The sequence below is a fragment of the Chelonia mydas genome, chromosome 6 (assembly GCF_015237465.2).
Source record: "Chelonia mydas isolate rCheMyd1 chromosome 6, rCheMyd1.pri.v2, whole genome shotgun sequence".
In the NCBI taxonomy this organism is placed as follows: Eukaryota; Metazoa; Chordata; order Testudines; family Cheloniidae; genus Chelonia; species Chelonia mydas.
The window spans coordinates 19,340,318-19,359,311 of NC_051246.2; the positions used below are offsets into that span (position 1 = coordinate 19,340,318).

Genomic DNA, 18,994 nt, shown 5'->3' on the forward strand with positions numbered 1-18,994 from the left:
CTAGACACTGTAGTTCTTGATATTAAAAAACGGTCTCATGACATGGGTCCCTGAAAAGGGACCTGGAAAGTAGGTTGACGAAAGACAGAGGTGAATTGAATCACATATCCCTCCTTTAGAGTGCTGAGCACTCAACTGCCCGATGTACCCTCTGTCCATGTACTGAAAAAGAGCGATGCCAGATTGAGGACAAACTGCTGAGTAATAGGGCAGACACCCCCCAGACTAGTGATTATTCTACCATTAGATATACCAAGGCAGTAACAAAAGTGTATGTCTGTCTCACCACACTGGTTAACAATAAGTCAAAAATGCAGTCTCCTTGGGTATTCCAACATTTATTTCACCAGCCAGACACTGGACTTTATGACGAGTGATTATTGAAAACCAATTTAATCAAACAAAGGGTTCTTCTGTTCTAAAAAGATCAGCCACGTAGCCAGGTCAATAACTCAGATCTTACCCAACAAGCATGCTGTTGCCAAACTTTTAGTAACTAAAATCTAAACATTTATTTTTTAAGAAAAAAGAATTAGAGAGTTAAAATGGTTAATAGATCATATACATACAATTGTTGCAAAGTTCTTATAGCAGGTTTGTAGCAGAGCTGGAATAGTTTGCAAAAGTCTCTCTGGAAATTATCCAAACAGCTTAGGGGTCATCGTCCTTTTTTAGAGCTTCCTTGTTAGCAATATAGGTTCAGAGAAATGATGTTTCCAGGGTCTTTTATACCCTCTCCCATGAGCATGGAATTTTACTGTCCCAAACAAAGCTCACAGTCTCAGTTTGTGGAAAATTACAGGCACAAGATGGAGTCCAGGGTCACATGAACAAGTCACATGCCCTTACATGGCTTTGATGACTCACAGGAGCAGCCATTGGAAACTAAGGAGTCCACAGAAAGACTTGATGGATTGGACGACTTTCTTCTACGGCCCATTGTGAGAGTCAATTGACAAAGCTGTCTGGCTTCAGTGTTGTTACCTGATGAGTGGAATAAACACATTTGGGATATAGATCTATATAGTCAATATTCATAACTTCAGATACAGTGATGATACATGGATATAAACAGGATAAACACACTTAGCAAATCATAACTTTTCCATTGACACTGTACATGATACACTTTGTAGAAAATTTGTTGCAATTGTATAACCGTGGTAGCAACAATGATATACACGGTCATATTTCAGTCATACAGCATCACACGCCTTCAAACTGTAGACCATCCATTGTATTTTGCAGCTCTTTTGGGACTAAAAATGCCCGTAGCCATCGAATATGACGTGGTACCTGACATGTCAATCGCTGATTGGAGGGACGTGGGAGCAGAGAGATGACCTTCGAGTACTATGGCCAAAAACTAATCCCTGTAGCCCTCTGACACCCTCATCTGAACGCTTGGGGTGGCATGGCGGGGTGTCTCAAGCCTGCATTGGTGAGGCGAGGCTTAAGTCGCTGCTCTCAGGATGTGGGACCTCCGCTGGTCACGCTGCCTGGGGTGGTAGCATTTAAAAGGGAGCAACTCAGCTCAGTCTGGGCTCACTGAGGAGAGCAGTTGTGTGCAGCAGCTGAGAAGACACCATCCAGGCGACAGGGACTGAACCTCTCAGCCAAACGGCTGGAAATCTGTCAACCGCAGGAGCTGAGGACGACGATTTGCTGTCTCTAGGGGAACGGGCTCTGGAGACAAAGCAGGGAGGAAGCCGGGAGGGATCCCAAGCCTAAGCTACGTATATTGTCTATTGCTTTGCAGAGACCTGTGTCGGAACCCAGTAGAGTGGGCCCGGGTTCTGCTCCCCCTCCCCTCTCACCATTAGGTAACGCTACCCTTAAACTGTTGCTGCTAGCCAAATTGGCCTTTGGACTCTTGCCAGTGAGTGACGCACCCCTGTAATATTGCCACTAGGCAAAGCAGCCTTCGGGCTCTCACCAGTTAGCGAGACTCCCCTGTGATATTGCTGCTCGGCGAAACAGCCTTCAGACTCTCACCAGGGGGTCACACTACCCTGTGATAATTTTGCTAGGGAAAGCAGCCTTTGGGCTCTCACCATGAAGCGTTTTATCCCAGAACGTCACCAGGAGGCAGTGCTGTCGGCCCAGACCACTCAACCAACCCCCGACAGGAGCCGATGATGCTGGAGTTGAAGGTCTCTCCCGTAGGGGCAAAGGCATCTGTCTTGATGGCCCTGCTGGCACTGGGGTTGACAGTGCTGGTACGTGTCAGTGTCAGGGCTTGCGAACAGATCTGGACTCTGATCCCCAGGGCTTTTTCAGAGCCTTTTTATGAGGATTTTGAGCACTTTGAAGAAGCCGCTGGAGAAGATGAGTGACATTTCTCAGAAGACTTCAGCTTAGAGGCTGGGGCAACCAGGGGGACTCCTCCTGGGTTAACGCTCCATTCTCTCATGGTCAGGCTTAAAGAGGGAAGCACCATCTCCTTGAGAAGGTGTGCTTTCCAGTTTAAATCCCCTGTTTTTTTCATTTTTGTCGGGAAGGAAGTATAAGTGGAACATTTACTCCTCACGCATTCCTCCACTAAGCACATTGGGCAACTTTTGTGCTTGTCACTTATAGAGATCACAGCTCTGCATGTTGGCACATTATTTGAAACCTGTAGATTTCTGCATAGTAAACACTGTGACGGGGTCCCGGGTGTGTAAATGGGGACTGTGGGACCACTGTGTCGCCTTTACTCACTATTCTGGGTTTCCCAGACAAGAGTATCTTGATCTTATCAAAACCCTTTTGGCATGCCTCTGACCAAACCACCTTATTGGGTTGGTGCTTTTTGCACAAGTCCGTGATGGGGGATATAATGTCGCTGAACTCACACACAAACCTTCTGTAGTAGTCTGTTAGGCCTATGAATGATTGGAACTGCCATTTAGTTTGAGGCACAGAGGCCAATTTACGTCTTCTACTTTGAGCAGCTCGGGGATATTTGTTCCCCTCCAACTCAATGTCCTAAATAAAGGACTTTGGCTGCTCCTATTTTGCATGTAGAGGGTTTTATGATTAGACCAGCCTCTTTGAGCTGTCAAAGCACGATTCCCTGGTGGTGTCCCATGAGTTACTGAACATCATCTATGTTACTATGTCATCTATTGTATGCCCAGTTACTATGTCATCTATGCATGCCCTTGCAAAATTTTGTAAACCACTTAGCACTTTGTTGACCAGTCTCTGGAAGGTCGCACCAACATTGACCAGACCAAAAGGTAACATTGTGAATTCACAGAGGCCAATGTCAGTGATAAAAGTGGATTTTTTCTATGCATCCTCATCCAGAAGGATTTGCCAGTAACCTCAAGTTAGATCAAAAGTACTGAGCTATTTGGCTTTGCTCAGTATATCCAGCATGTCATCAATCCTAGGCAAAGGGTATGCATCTGGTACTGTAACAGCATTAAGCTTTCTGTAGTCGACACAGACTCTTACAGTTTTGTCCTTTTTAGGGACCAAGACTACAGGGGATGCCCAAGAGCTGTCAGACTCTTTAATTACTCCCAGGTCCAACATATTGTCTAGCTCTGTACAGATTTGTTCTTTCACCTTGTCAGTGACCATGTAAGGCCTGGAAGGGGGTGGCTGTATCCTTTTTGTAAGGATTTTGTGGGTTAACGTGTGGTTTTCCTGGCTTGGTGGAAAACACCTCACTGTATCCTTGTAGCACTGACAACACCTCCCCCCCTTTCAGTTGGCGTTAACTCACTGCAGATTTCAGCGTTTTCTATGGTTGAACCATCTTGGCATTCAGCCATTAAATCAATAAGGGGGATGTGCCTCCATTTCCCCTTCCCTGCAACAGATCAGGTTTACTATGGCTTCCCTGCTGTGATAGGCTTTCAGCCTGTTTGCATGCACAAGCTGTGAGACAGCATCATCAAGGGGCTTTTTAACTTGATATGTGTCCTCATTTGCCACTTCTGCTACCTCACAGGGTCCCTCCCAAGAGTTTTGCATCTTATATTTTTTCACTGGACTTAACACCATCACCAAATCCCCCATTTCAAACATGCATTTACAAGTATTTTTGTAATGCCATGCCTTTTGTTTGGACTGACTGTCTTGGAGATTGGTTTAACGATTTCCATCATGTCTTTTAATTCTTTCTTGAACCTCTGAACGTATTCAGTCACTGGTTCTTCATTTACTTCAGTGTTCCCCTCCCAGAGATCTCTAATGAGATCAAGGGGCCCCCTCATTTTTCTTCCATATAAAAGATCAAATTGGGACAACCCTGTGGAATCTTGGGGTACCTCCCTGTATGCATACAACAGAAATGGTAATAACTTATCCCAATTTTGGCCCCTTTTCTTAGTGTACTTCCCTAGCATGGATTTTAAGGTCCCATTGAATCTTTCCACCAAGCCACTGGCCTGTGGGTGATATGGGGCAGTTTTAAGCTGTTTCACCCCACACAACTTCCATAACTCGTTGAAAAGTTGTGACATGAAGTTTTCCCCTCGATCAGACAAAATCTCTTTAGGGAAACCCACTCTGCTGAATATAGCGAGAAGGGTCTTTGCCACAGTCTCAGCTTCAACATTAGTCAGAGCAACTGCCTCAGGGTACCTGGTGGCAAAATCCACTACTACTAAGATATACTGTTCCCTCTCTGGGTGGGATGCTGCATAAGGACCACGATGTCCATCGCTACCCTTAGGAATGCCTCCTGTATCATGGGCAAGCGACACAGAGGAACTTTCTGAGGTCCTATAGGTTTCTTGCTGTCCTGGCACAATTCACAAGACCCGCAATAATCTTTTACATCATTCTGTATTCCTGGCCAGTAGAAATTTCTCTTTAGCCTGTCATATGTTCTCTGTACCCCCAAGTAAGCAGCAAAAGGACTATCATGTGCTAGCCACATTAATTCCCCACAGTGTTGGCTGGGTACAAGCAACTGCTTAAAGGGTTGCCCGGGGCTTTTGTTCTTTCCCACAGGAGCCTCTCTACACAATTTCCCATGAGCCTTAAAAAACTTCTTCCCATTCCCCTTGGTTTTGCAGCTGAGCAAAAGACAGACAGCTAACAACTGGGACAGCATCCTCAGTCACAGACAACATTTCCCCTGCCCTTGGTCCTGAGTGTATGCGGTCTTCCTCAGGCGTGGAGGAGTTCATCCCAGCCCCTCCCCCACCTGAAAGCAGGCTGCTGCCTTCTGCTGCAGGAGAAGCAGAGAGACTTTCTCCATTCCCCTGAGCAGTTTCTGGGGCCTCAACACCTTCCTCCGGAAACCCAATATACTGGCATGATATATACTAGTATACTGCTGGCCAAATGGTAGAGATTGTTGGGCTCAATGGGTAGTGATCAATGGCTCCATGTCTAGTTGGCAGCCGGTATCAAGTGGAGTGCCCCAAGGGTCGGTCCTGGGGCTGGTTTTGTTCAATATCTTCATAAATGATCGGGAGGATGGTGTGGATTGCACCCTCAGCAAGTTTGCAGAAGACACTAAACTAGGAGAAGAGGTAAATACGCTGGAGGGTAGGGATAGGATACAGAGGGACCTAGACAAATTGGAGGATTGGGCCAAAAGAAATCTGATGAAGTTCAGCAAGGACAAGTGCAGAGTCCTGCACTTAGGACGGAAGAATCCCATGCACTGCTACAGACTAGAGACCGAATGGCTAGGCAGCAGTTCTGCAGAAAAGGACCTAGGGGTTGCAGTGGATGAGACGCTGGATATGACTCAACAGTGTGCCGTTGTTGCCAAGAAGGCCAATGGCATTTTGGGCTGTATAAGTAGGGGCACTGCCAGCAGATCGAGGGACGTGATCGTTCCCCTCTATTCGACACTGGTGAGGCCTCATCTGGAGAACTGTGTCCAGTTTTGGGCCCCACACTACAAGGATGTGGAAAAATTGGAAAGAGTCCAGCAGAGGGCAACAAAAATGATTAGGGGACTGGAACACATGAGTTATGAGGAGAGGCTGAGGGAACTGGGGATGTTTAGTCTACGGAAGAGAAGAATGAGGGGGGATTTGATAGCTGCTTTCAACTACCTGAAAGGGGGTTCCAAAGAGGATGGCTCTAGACTGTTCTCAGTGGTAGCAGATGACGGAACAAGGAGTAATGGTCTCAAGTTGCAGTGGGGGAGATTTAGTTTGGATATTAGGAAAAACTTTTTCACTAGGAGGGTGGTGAAACACCGGAATGCGTTACCTAGGGAGGTGATGGAATCTCCTTCCTTAGAAGTTTTTAAGGTCAGGCTTGACAAAGCCCTGGCTGGGATGATTTAATTGGGGATCGGTCCTGCTTTGAGCAGGGGGTTGGACTAGATGACCTCCTGAGGTCCCTTCCAACCCTGATATTCTATGATTCTATGATTGTGGGGGTGGGTGAAACTAGATTCCCCGTACCACTAGCTAAAATCCATGTGGCATAGGAAGGTCTGGAAAGTGATCTGATTGTGTGAGTAATTGACATGCTAGTGGGGAATGACTTCTTCCACAAGGCTAGGACTGTTAGTTTGGTGATCAGTAGCAAGAAGGAATACTGTATGGGGTCCCCACAAAATTTGCTAGGTAAGATGTGGGTGTTCCTGTCTGGTTTCCCTCCAGGGCCTCTGTGCTGAGGAAAGCTGGACTAACATGGGCTAGTGGGGGCTTACTTTCCCTCAGCTTGGGCATCTATTCTTCAGGTACTCAGTGGAATTACAGAGGTAGCACCTTCTGGGCTCCTCTGTCTTGATAGGAGGTTTGGGATAGGAATTACCAGTAAGGGGATGTTTTTGTGGGAGGGGAATGTCTGTGTTATGCTTATAAGAAGCACACAGGATCTTCTTCAGGGTAAAAGACAATACACAGTGTTTATTGAAGATACAACAATTAGCATATGCATTCAATCACACCACACACACAAAGTCCTGCCCGTCAATGTTATAGTTACCAGTCCAGAGTCTGGATCAATCTAGTGGCCAGCTAGGTTGATCACAGGTAGGAAGGAGCCGGGTTCTGTCAGTCGCAACATGATGCTCCAGGCAAGTCTTGGCAGGACGAACCCAAAGTTTCATGGCAAGGCACCCTGTTCTTATAGTGATTTTCCTTCATTGGGACCAATGAGTTTTGCACCGTCATGCTGTAATCAATTGTTGTTTGATGAGTGCTTGTTTTCTTAAATTGTCCTTCTCACCCTTTATCTTGTTCTTTCATCAAGTTCCTCAGGGAGTTATCCGATGCTGGTTTTGATCACAGCTATCTTGTCCCAACTGATAGTTGCCTGTCTCATCTTTACAGTCATCAATCTGCACTCCTGTGATATTTCAATCGGGGAGTGTTACAGCCTCCTGGCGCCCTTGCGTCTGTCTCCGGTTCCTCCCTAGAATGGCCTTCACACTTATCTCTTATAACACACATTCCTCATTCACACACAAAACAGAATTAATTTACACAGAACATTTTGAACAGGAACATCAAGTTGCAATGCAAAAGAAAACAATCATGGTATTCTTTTACTTATTTTAAAATGCTAAACCTACAACAAAGTGGTGACCCTCAAAGGTCTGTTACTGCCTTGAAATCAGTCCAGACACAAAGAAATTCTGGCTGATGCATCTCTAGCAGTAGTGCATTAGGCCACTCCTTTCTGCTATTCAAAAAGGGTGGCTGGCAGGATATGGTCAAGTCATTCATTAATACATGTTACATTATTATCTCATTATTCGTTATCCTTCATTCTAAATTGTACAAAATACAAACAAAATCCTACTACTACATCCAGACTCCCAAACCCTCTCCTTCTTGCTAGGGATAAAACGGGACCCTCCCTTCCCCTCAGGTTTAAACCCCTCTTTTGGTGGTTTGCTTTCAATAGATGCCCATGTCTGTTCAAAGATGCCATCTCATCCACAGACTTTACATTTTTGTCCCATAGACACTTAACATATGCCTAGGAAATGCCCTTGAGCAACAAGATCAAACATTCCCTCAAAGCTTGTAACACCTTTGCCCCTCACCCATTTTCCCATCAAATCTCCCCCCCCCCCCATATTCCCCATTACACATGCCAATATCCCTCTTAAGATTCCTAAATTTAACTCTGTATGTTTCAGGGATAATCTGAAACCTTTGCAAAACAGTGTTTTTGAATTTATAACAGCCTAAAGCATCCTTAATGGGCAGTTCATTGAATACATTTAGAGCTTTACCAGTTAATTTCACAATCAAGGTAGGAACTCTCTTGGCGTAAGGGATTTCATGCACTGCACACAGCCTTTCAAAGGTAGTCAAATATTCAGAAATATCATCTACTTCATTGTATGCAGGACATAAATGGTCCCAATTGTGGATTTTTGGAGTGGTGGGAATCGTTGGGGTCGATGGGTTCTGGTCCTGCTTCTCTAGCAGGTCCAGTTGGTGTTTTCTATCTCTTTCTTTCTCCTCAGATTCTCTAGCTCTTAGTTCTGGGGCCCTTAGATGTGCTTGTTTCTGGTTCTCAGGTTCTCTCTTTCTCTTTTATCTTGAGCTCCTTTAGCTCCAATACTCTCTGGTGCTCCCTCTCTTATTCTGCAACCTGCAGTCTAAACAGCTCCAGCTTCTCAATGGCTTCACTGCTTTCACTCATTTTCCTGCTTTTCTGTCCCTACTTCCCTTTCCTGAAATAAGCAAACAGAAAATTACAAACTGGTAGCCTCCTCTTGACTGTCCTTAGCCACCACACCTGAATCTCACTTAAAATCCCTACACCAGTGTATGAAGTGCAAATGTCGCTCAGTACAAGCTGTGTATTTACCCAGCTCATTGCACCACTGGGATCCCCCCAGGGTGCAGCCTGGGACTGTGGAACCGCTGTGCCCCTTTTACTCACTATTCTGGATTGTCTTTCACAATGACTTACTAGTGGCAAGCAGCAAACCCCTCCAGGTGCTGTTACCACTCAGTACAACTGCATGTGGAACCCCACACCCAGCAAGATTGCGTGAATGCTCCCAGAGTCATTCACGAATCACACAGAGAAAGGCACCAGCCAAACCTCCACAGCTCCCAGCCTGGTACCCTAGGAATATACCGTCTTGCACTGCTCAAGACCTTCTTTTTGGGCAATGCATGTTTATTAACTGGTTCACCACTTCATCAATGGAAAGTGGACATGCATCAGCCTTTGTGACCTGAGCAGATTTACCAAACAGTTCAGGCAAACTCACTGGTACAGATAAACAGTAAAACAAGTTTACTGGTTACAAAAGATAGATTTTAAGTTATTATAAGTCATTTGCAAAAAGTCAGAGATAGTTACCAAAGAAAACAAAACAAGTGCACAATCTAAATCTTAAACCTGTAAGACACTAGGCATTATTTAGACCAAGCAGTTTTCTCATCCCACTGGATATTGCAGTTCATAGTACGCAGGTTTCACCCTTGAAACCTGGGTCAGTCTTCTCTGTTGGAGTCTCCAGTCTTCTGAGCAGTCTTGTTGCTTGCAGTGTAGGTAGGGGAGGAGAAAAGGCAAAGCCTGGGGCCACTGTGTTGTGTTTTATACCCTTAGTCCCTGTGCTTGGAAAACATAAGTCGACCAGGCATGTCTGGTGGGCATTGCTGAGTCACAGGGTGAAGCAATACCCCTGGTGTGTCTCCTGTGAGTGAGTCATTGAATTGAAACTCCTCTGCTGGACAATGGCTGGTGATGTCTGTTTGGCATCTGCCCGGGCATTGGTTACCTCCCTTGCTATTGTCTTTGGGGGAGATAATATCGGCACTTCCCAAACCCACAACATATTTTGGTGACAACCATACAACACAATTCTCATAACTTCATATTAATTAAAGATACACATATTTAGTCGGAACAGTGGGTTTCAAAGGATCATAACCTTTCCCATGATACCTTACAAGGCATGCTTTATATGCATATGACGGGGTGGGAGAGACCACGTCCAGTGCAGTGAGTTCACGCCATCCTTCAAGCTACCCTTGGTCTCCAGGCCATGAGACCTAAGGGCAGGAGTCTGTAGAGCTGCCCTGATCTGCAGGGCTTTAAGGCCCAATGGCCGGAGTCTATAGAATCGCCTTGTTTCACAGGGCAATAGGGTAATGTGACCCACATCTGGGGGGTAGCCCTTCTCTGGCAGGCAGTAAGGACTAGTGTCAAGAATCCATAGGGGTACCCCAGGGTTTGCAAGGCAGTAAGGCCCAATGGGCAAAGTCAATAGAGATACCCTGGGTCTACAGGGCAGTAAGCTCTAGTGGCCAGAATCATTAATGATCCACTGAGTTCACCAGCAGCCAGGTCTAGCAGCCCGAGTCAATGGAGATACCCCTCCAGGCGTGGCTGTATGGCCTAGCAGTCAGAGTCAATATAGTCGCCCTCCGGACACGGCTGTATGGCCTTGCATCCAGAGCCAACAGGGTCACATTCTGGGCATGGCTGTATGGCCTAGAGGCCAGAGTCAATAGGATGGCCCTCTGGGAGGGGCTGTAGGGCCTAGCGGGGGTGTGTGTGTGGGTTGCCACCCGGGAGGGGGGGGTGGCAGCCAGGTAGGGGGACCCAGGCCCTCCCTGCTCCACCAGGTCCCAACCCAGGGCCCTTGCAGTGGCAAGTGAGTCCACCACTGGGTCAGTGGGGATCCATCCACAACACGCTGACTTGTCGTCCCCCCGGGGCTACTTCCTACCTTGTCACTCCCATCTGTGATGTGTGCGTCTTCGGGGTCTCTGGGTTCCCTCTTATACTGCTGCTACACTTGGAGCAGGCCTGGTAGGGATGTGGGGGCGTGGCTTCCTCTACCCACAGTGAGGAGTTAACCCTTCCCGGTCCAGTGTGGGGTGAGTTCACAATGTCACAATGCAATGTCATAATTATATACAAATGATGAATATGGGGGCTATAGGGCGCTCCCCTGAGGTACAGTATGTCACAAACACCAGATAAACCACTACATTACTAACTACACTAAATTAAGCAACAACTACAGACAATACAAGAATTCCTGAACGCTGATTAACCAAAACTCAAAGAGCGCCAGTGAGCTCCAGCTCTTTCCCATGGTGGTCAGAAGGACCTGAGACAGAGGCAGCAACCTTGCCCCTTTTTATCCTTGGCTTGGTGCATGAAGACAGTGGGGGCGCATGTGCTGCCTGCAGATGTGGCTGAAAGACTCTGACTTGAGTGCATTGGGTCCATATACACCTACAGTGGAATGTCTATGTGCTCAATCACTCAAAGGAGAACATTCTTTTTTTTTTTTAATCCTTACATGTTTTTGGCCTCAATATTTGCTAGTAATGAGTTCCACAGGTGATTTCTGTGTTTGACAAAAATACTTCCCCTTCGATCAGTTTAAATTTGTTGTTTTTCAGTGTCATTGAATGTCCCCTGGTTCTTGTATTATGACAGAGGATGTGTGCATGGTGAGAGAATGACGAAGGACCTATTGAGAGTAAAATATAGTGCTCAGCGGCTCTTAGGATTTGGACCTATTTGAATACAAGTATTAAGGACGATCCTTGGGTTGGGCTGAGTGTTGACTGGGGCAGGGCCAGTGCCAGATTAAGGTATAAGCTAACTGAGCTACAGTTTAGGGCCTCACAATATGAGGGGCCTCTAAAAAAACCCAAAACTGACTCCATTTAAAATTTTATCAAAATCGGTTGATAAATAAAGGAGATTTGGGAAAAAGAATATTCTCTCTCTATATAGACATTTTCATTCAAATATTATAAAAATATACACATCTGGCTACACAAATACCCACACCCTATCCTTACCCTTCACTAATTGTTTATCATTGACAGGCGGGAGGCCAGGGCTGAGAAAAAAACGATAATTGCACTTGTAAAATTATTATTTCTACAAGTAAGTCTGCTATCAGTCTCCCAAGGCAGCGTTTTGTGGCCAGCTGTTCCTGCTAAAATTCTGACCGTGCCTTCATAACTTATTTAAATAAATAAAAAAATTAATATTCTCACTGCTGATAAAATCAGGGAAAATGTGAGGTCGGAAAGGGCAGTGTCGTGAAGCCGCCCTGCCACGCTCCTACTTGTAGGTTCGTGGGTTCTTTCTTCTTTGGGTCTGTACATATGGACAATTGTGTATTTTAGTGTGCACGTCACTTTCTGCTTCATGTGTTACCCATGCTTCACATGATTGAGTGTGCAGGTGACCGTCTTATGGACTTGGGTCGAGTGGATCTTGAGGAGGATAAATTTGTGTTGGCTTCCCGCCATCAGTTTTGGGAACCTTCAAAGTAAATGTCAGAGTGCTGACGAAAGGATAGATAGAGGGTTTTGAGAGAAGTGAAAGAAGATATATATATATATCAAAATATTCTGAGTACTTGGTGAGCAAGTTATTTCAAACTATGTGCATATATGATTTATAAGCTATTAAAGCCTATAAAATTCATTATCTTTGCTTGAATATAGACTTGTTTTTCTCACTTTCTCAATGCCTGTCTAGAGATTACCAGTCTTTTTTCTGGTAAATTCTTTCCTTCTCTTTCGTGCATATAGCTTGTTGTCACACTGTGTGTCCAAGGTGTTTACATGAGATTAATTAGTGGTCTTTGGGGAGACAGAGGACAGAGAAGCAAACACGAAAAGAGATGTCTGCCAAGAAAAAAGACTGAGATTTTCTGCTTGGCAGGTTTGGAGTGTGCAAGATAATATTTTATTATAGGTAGTATGTGATGTAAAAATTCTTATATAGTCTTATAAATCACATATCATATGCATAATATATTGCATTTTTATAGTATGGCAAAAGAAAAATCCCAACAACTCATTGTTTTGTGGCAAAAATTAAATCGGAATAAACATTTGTCAATATATTTTATATCTACTGTGGATAAACTTTGTATTTCCTTAATAAAATTAATCAAACTTTTTTTCATTTATTCATATGAAAAGAAGGATAATTTTCCTTATTCATGGTGTAAAAAAATTATATATCCTCTCTTGTTTTCCTGTGAGAACATAGACAAATAGCAGTAACTTTCACAGAAATATCCTGGTGAAACAACAAAGGTTTTTGGCGCGCACACACACACACGCACACACACATCTATATTGTTGTTGTGTAGATATATAAATCTCAATATTTATAATATAAAATTAATTTTTTATTGGTTTCAAATTTTAGTACCAATATTAGGTAATTCAGCATAACTGTCTATGAAAAAACAAATCAATTTATTGGAAAAATACATTCCGCATACAATTTTCCGATGGTTTGCTTATTACCTAGGTGTAATTCATATCAATATAACTAATAGTTGAGCTTTAAGCTTGTGGGTTATATGCAGCCTATATCCTCTATTGCCTCTTGTATCTTCTAGTGTCCTCTTATATCCTCTAAGAGTCTCATAGCGCATTCAGAAAAGGAATTCCACAATTTAGATGCCCCAACAGAGAAGAAAAATTTCCTGAGAACTCTTCTAGTAAATTGTATTATTTACTATATTTTTTTATTTTGTATTTTTTATATTGTATTGTTTACTTCTACTTTACTTACATACGCAATTAGTTCAAAGAATTTGTCTACAATTTATTTTGTCATGTCATCATTACAGAGAGGGCTGCTGAAAATGAAGATTATTATTCTATGTTTACAACTACACCTTTGTATATATCCAAATATAAAGCTTTCATGTTTATATATTCAATGTCCTTTCTGTGAAAATAATAAATTCATTTTTTTTATGGTACGGGGCCTCTTACACTCAACATAGTTTAGGGCCTCAGAAGATCATAATCTGGCCCTTGCCAGGATTGAAGCTGGAGTGGAGGTGGTTTTATGCCAGTGGAGAGTCTCTTCAGCCCCACCACAAATTAGAGAGGCCTCAGGACTATCCTAATTTGCACTTGAGTACTCACGGCTTTAAGGGCCAGTGTGGCATCTTGATGCATCAAAAGCACAGTGGTTCTCTGGCTGTGGACACTCTACTAGGTTATACAGCCAAGGCACTGCCTGCAGTGGGGCAATCCTTCTACCTGAACCAGCTCTACCCCACATGGGAAATGTCTAGCATAGGGGAACTTCAGCTGGCCAAGTTGACAGCCAGAGTATAAAACTCAGCTCTGAATCAGGAGAGGGGAACTAGTTATGAGGAAGAACTTGCTGAAACCTCAGTGCAAACCCAAACCCTTTTTTAAAACCTTTCAGATGTCAAGTAGTCAAATCCAGGTCACCTCTCTTGTGTTTCAGTATGTATGAGGTGTGGAGTGACACAGTCCTCCGAAATGCACTCCTCTGGTCTTCTGTGAAAGAGACAAGAAAAGCGTACTCCAATCTGGGAGGATATGGTCAGCACATTGAAACTCACATGATCTATGGTATGGGAATTCCATCCCTTGCACAGATTACTTCTGTCCATGGCTAGAACACTCTGTGCAGGGAGCTTTCCCTGGTTGGGTCAGTATATATCCCCACAGTAATTCTGCTTTCATAGCATTGAACTATACCCATTTTCACCTCACAAAAGGACAGCATATAAATTTAGACCATGATGTCTGGGGCCTGCAGAGAGGCCAAAATTTAAAAATTGAGCCTTGGGCAATTGTGACCCAGAGAAACCAGGGACTGCTAAATGCAAGGTTTCAGCACTGTAGATTCCTAACTGAGGGTAGTAAAAGGAAAGGAACCCTCTTGCATGTTGTTTGGTGTTGGAGCCATCCTTGAGTGTATTTCTATCATATCCAGAACAGCATGAATCCCATGGGGCCTTAGGCCTTGATAATGTTTCACATTCAGTAACTAGCATTTTCCTATTGTGTTTGTTTTCTGCAAATACTTTTTCCAGTGGAGATATTTTCAGTCACCCAAAAGTAACCAAGGTTGTCAGTGAACCACATTGGTGTTTAATTCCCAAAGACTGTGGACAGTTCAGTGCTCAGTTTGCTTTCATCGACCTGAAATAAATGTATTCAGAATGTTCCCTTTTGAATTGACAGCAACAGTCTGGGGAAAAGTTCACCATGGAAACTGTCAAGGATTGTCTTTGCCACCTACAGTTGCTATGACGAAAAACACCCTCACAAATTGTTCAATGGAGTGTAAAGAACCTTCTGTTCAGTGTTGATTCACCTTGGGGTTTCAGACCCCTCTCACCTCCCAACTATCATGCCTAGACACCAGGATGATGGGCATCTAGTAAAGAGTTTATAACATCTTATATTTATATTTTGTATTTCTAGTGCGTTAGGGGCTCAATTCCCTTTGCGCACTTGTGAGAATCATGAGTAAGTGGAATGACACTGGGTAAGACTAGTGTAAGTGGGAGGGGAATCAAGGCATAGATCATAATATACTAGAAGAAGTAATTCCATTACAATATCGAATATAAAAAGCAGACACTTGTAACAGGTCACTGACACTTTCTATTTCTATTGCTCTAAAATCTATACTTTGCCTTACTTTGTTGAGGCAAAACTCACCATTTCCTGGGACTGAACTTTATCAAACAAAGAAATGAGATTAAATCCAAACCAGTTCTCTTACTCAGGACTGGCTCATTTTAGGGTTCCTAGCTCAGGGCTGCTTAGGCTGCTCCAGGTCCTTTCTGCTGCAAATCCGAGACCTTTCCATCAGGGAAGAACATACTTTTTTCCCTTTTATTGCAGCCAGGTTTCTTATTGCTGGCAGGGCTTATTTCCAGGAGAGACCTGTGACGTTATCATAGACTCATAGAATATTAGGGTTGGAAGAGACCTCAGGAGGTCATCTAGTCCAACCCCCTGCTCAAAGCAGGACCAACACCCACTAAATCATCACAGCCAAGGCTTTGTCTACCCAGGCCTTAAAAACCTCTAAGGATGGAGATTCTACCACCCTCCTAGTGAAATAGTGTTTCCTAATATCCAATCTAGAACTCCCACACTGAAACTTGAGACCATTGCTCCTTGTTCTGTCATCTGCCACCAGTAAGAACAGCTTAACTCCTTCCTCGTTGGAACCCTCCTTCGGGCAGTTGAAGGCTGCTATCAAATCCCTGCTCACTCTTCTCTTCTGCAGACTAAATAAGCCCAGTTCCCTCAGCCTCTCCTCGTAAGTCATGTGCCCCAGCTCCGTAATCATTTTCATTTTCCTCCGCTGGACTCTCTCCAATTTGTTCACATCCCTTCTGTAGTCGGGGGGGACCAAAACTGGACTCAGTACTCCAGGTGTGGCCTCACCAGTGCCGAATAGAGGGGAATAATCACTTTCCTTGATCAGCTGGCAATGCTCCTACTAATACAGCCCAATATACCATTGGGCCTTCTTGGCAATGAGGGCACACTGCTGACTCATATCCAGCTTCTTATCCACTGTAATCCCCAGGTCCTTTTCTGCAGAACTGCTGCTTAGCCAGTTGGTCCCCAGCCTGTAGCGGTGTATGTGATTCTTCCTTCCTAAGTGCAGGTCTCTGTACTTGTCCTTGTTGAACTTCATCAGATTTCTTTTGGCCCAATCCTCCAATTTGTCTAGGTCACTCTGGATCCTATCCCTACCCTCCAGTGTATCTACCTCTCCCCCATTTTAGTGTCATCTGCGAACTTGCTGAGGGTGCAATTAATCCCATCATTCAGATAAAGATGTTGAAGAAAACCGGCCTCAGGACCGACCCTTGGGGTACTCCTCTTGATACCGGCTGCCAACTAGACATGGAGCCATTGATCACTACCCGTTGAGCCCGACGATCTAGCCAGCTTTCTATCCACCTTATAGTCCATTCATCCAGCCCATACTTCTTTAACTTGCTGGCAAGAATACTGCACGAGGGCAGATTTGAACACAGGGTGATTTTAGTCTTGGTGGTGACACATCAATATAAGGAAAGTGGCCTCTTTCCATACTCTGCCAGTATAATATTTCCATCACTTTTAAAAAGGCACAAGAAATAATATGTTCCTGGGATAGTAACAAACTGGCTACCAGTTTTGAGATACGATGAAATTACCTCCTCTCATCTTTACCATACATTGAAAAAAACCCTCAGTGTTACTAGGAGGCTAAAAATCTGCATGTTTATGCACAAAAGTTTGAGGTTTAAGATAAAATGATCCCTGTGTTGCTCACAGGCTACTCTCTTCTATAAAACTAATATAGATTTTGCAACTCTAGTTAACAACTGGAGTTTGCCAGAGGGAAGCTAGTGCCCTGCAGATACTGATACCTACATCCATCCAAAGCGTTGGATTACCACCAGCCTGGAAAACCTCCATCTGTCTCACCTCTTCCTCTGTCCCTTTTCAAAGAGAAGCAAAAGTGGATCATTCTACCTTCCCTCATCCATCTTTTGACACAGATGAATCCAAGCTCCTTCACTGTAACCTCCAAAACATGCTCAGCTCTCTTTTCCTAATACTTTGTCAAGGCCTAATCGCCCTGTGGCGTTTTCACATGGAAGAGTTCTCAGTTCTAGTTTTCTGACTTTCAAGCTTTTTCAGGCTGATCCATTCAAGACTTTGGCTACCAGGCCCAGATGTGTCCCAGGAGATATTACTCCCATTTTTGACCCAGGAGAAGCCCTCATGCTCACCACAAGATTTGCAGATTGCCTGCCCAGCCAAGACTGGCTGGTCTGAAAAATCCCAAGGTAGGTGTTTTTGTTTGTTTTTGTTTTGTATTAAAGTAAAGTGCTTGTTGGAGAAAGAAGTGGGGGCTGTACTCCAAATTTCAAACAAAAGCTCAAATTTGATTCAAAATCTGAACTTCGGTTCAAACCAGCTATTTTTCTCCACTGGTTCACTCCTCCTTAGTGTACGGAGCCTGTGAAGTATACTTAAATGCAATGTACAGCAAAAATTGGATCTTTAAGTTGTTATCATTGTGATGAAGTATCCTCTGGATTCTGAGACCTATGTGCATTTTAGAGTTGATTGCAGATATGTTTGATGTTTTTTGAAATCTGTGGGACAACCCACACACTTAGAATTAAACATAAGTGTTTGCAGGATAGGGTCCTTAGTATGAAAGTATGAGGTGGGAGAGAGTAGCTGTGAATTTATAAGTAATTTCTAATGAGGAGAAAAAAGTACCCAAGTGTAACAATCACGCTGAGTAATGCTTGTAGAACAGAAACAGAAGGTAAGTAGTACTTTTCAAGGAGTTCCGGAAGGGAGAGAAAATACCTAGACCCTGCTGTGCTTAGAATAGCAGAGAGCCCACATCTACTTATCCAGAACCTTGAGTGACACAGCATCACTTGAAGTAGAGCTGGCTAAATAATTAAAACTTTAATCAAGCTTCTCCAATAAATATTGTCATAAATTTACTGACATAGAAATTACCATACTCGATCAGAGCAGTGGTCCAGCTAGTCCAGCATCCTGCCTCTTAGTGGCCAGCCAAGTGCTTCAGAGGAAGGTGGAAGAAACCCCATAGTAGGACAATTACTCAAAAACTTGCTCGTAAGGGAAGTTTCATCCCAATCTTATCAGTTAGTGGTTGGCTACTGTGCTGAAGCTCGGGGATTTCCATCCTCTTTTAAACCCTATTCCCTATTATTAAGCCAGCCAGGGAGCTGGTTCAGTAGCACAAAACATGCTGAATAAATCAATCAATGGGAAATTGTTACAATGTAATGAATAATGTAGTACAGTGACTACAGTGGGAAGGGAGCGGGCTCTTATAGCTCATTTGGCCACAGTATCTTATGAAGAAAGCTCTAGTACGTTTCTCCCTGAAAACTCCTGAACTCTGCAGCCAAGACATGAAGCCTTTGTTAAGGAGCTATAACAATGATCAGCGCATGCCTCAGTGAAAAGATGCACCTGCACTTTTCTTCATTTCCGCAATTTAACACTTCTTCCTGCTTCTTAAAACAATAGAAAAGGAGGACTTGTGGCACCTTAGAGACTAACCAATTTATTTGAGCATAACCTTTCGTGAGCTACAGCTCACTTCATCGGATGCATAAAGTGAAAAAGGCAGTGAGGATGTTTTATAAACACAGACCAAGGCTCTTCTGGCTCTGTCAATCTGTTTCTTCACTTCTGCAGGTGGGTATTGTAGTTGTAAGAATGCTTGATAGAGATCTTGTAGGTGTTTGTCTCTGTCTGAGGGGGTG

At 43.9% G+C, this 18,994-nt stretch overlaps 1 protein-coding gene across 1 annotated transcript in view; it reads right to left on the minus strand.

Moving 5' to 3' along the window:
• Window positions 1-6,808: 6,808 nt before the first annotated feature.
• Window positions 6,809-18,994, minus strand: part of LOC102932601 (acyl-CoA (8-3)-desaturase-like) — a 48,064-nt gene continuing 35,878 nt past the window's right edge. The window contains exon 7 of the transcript XR_006291973.1: window positions 6,809-14,204. The gene's annotated coding sequence lies outside the window, so the exon portion shown is untranslated. The remainder of the gene's footprint in view (window positions 14,205-18,994) is intronic.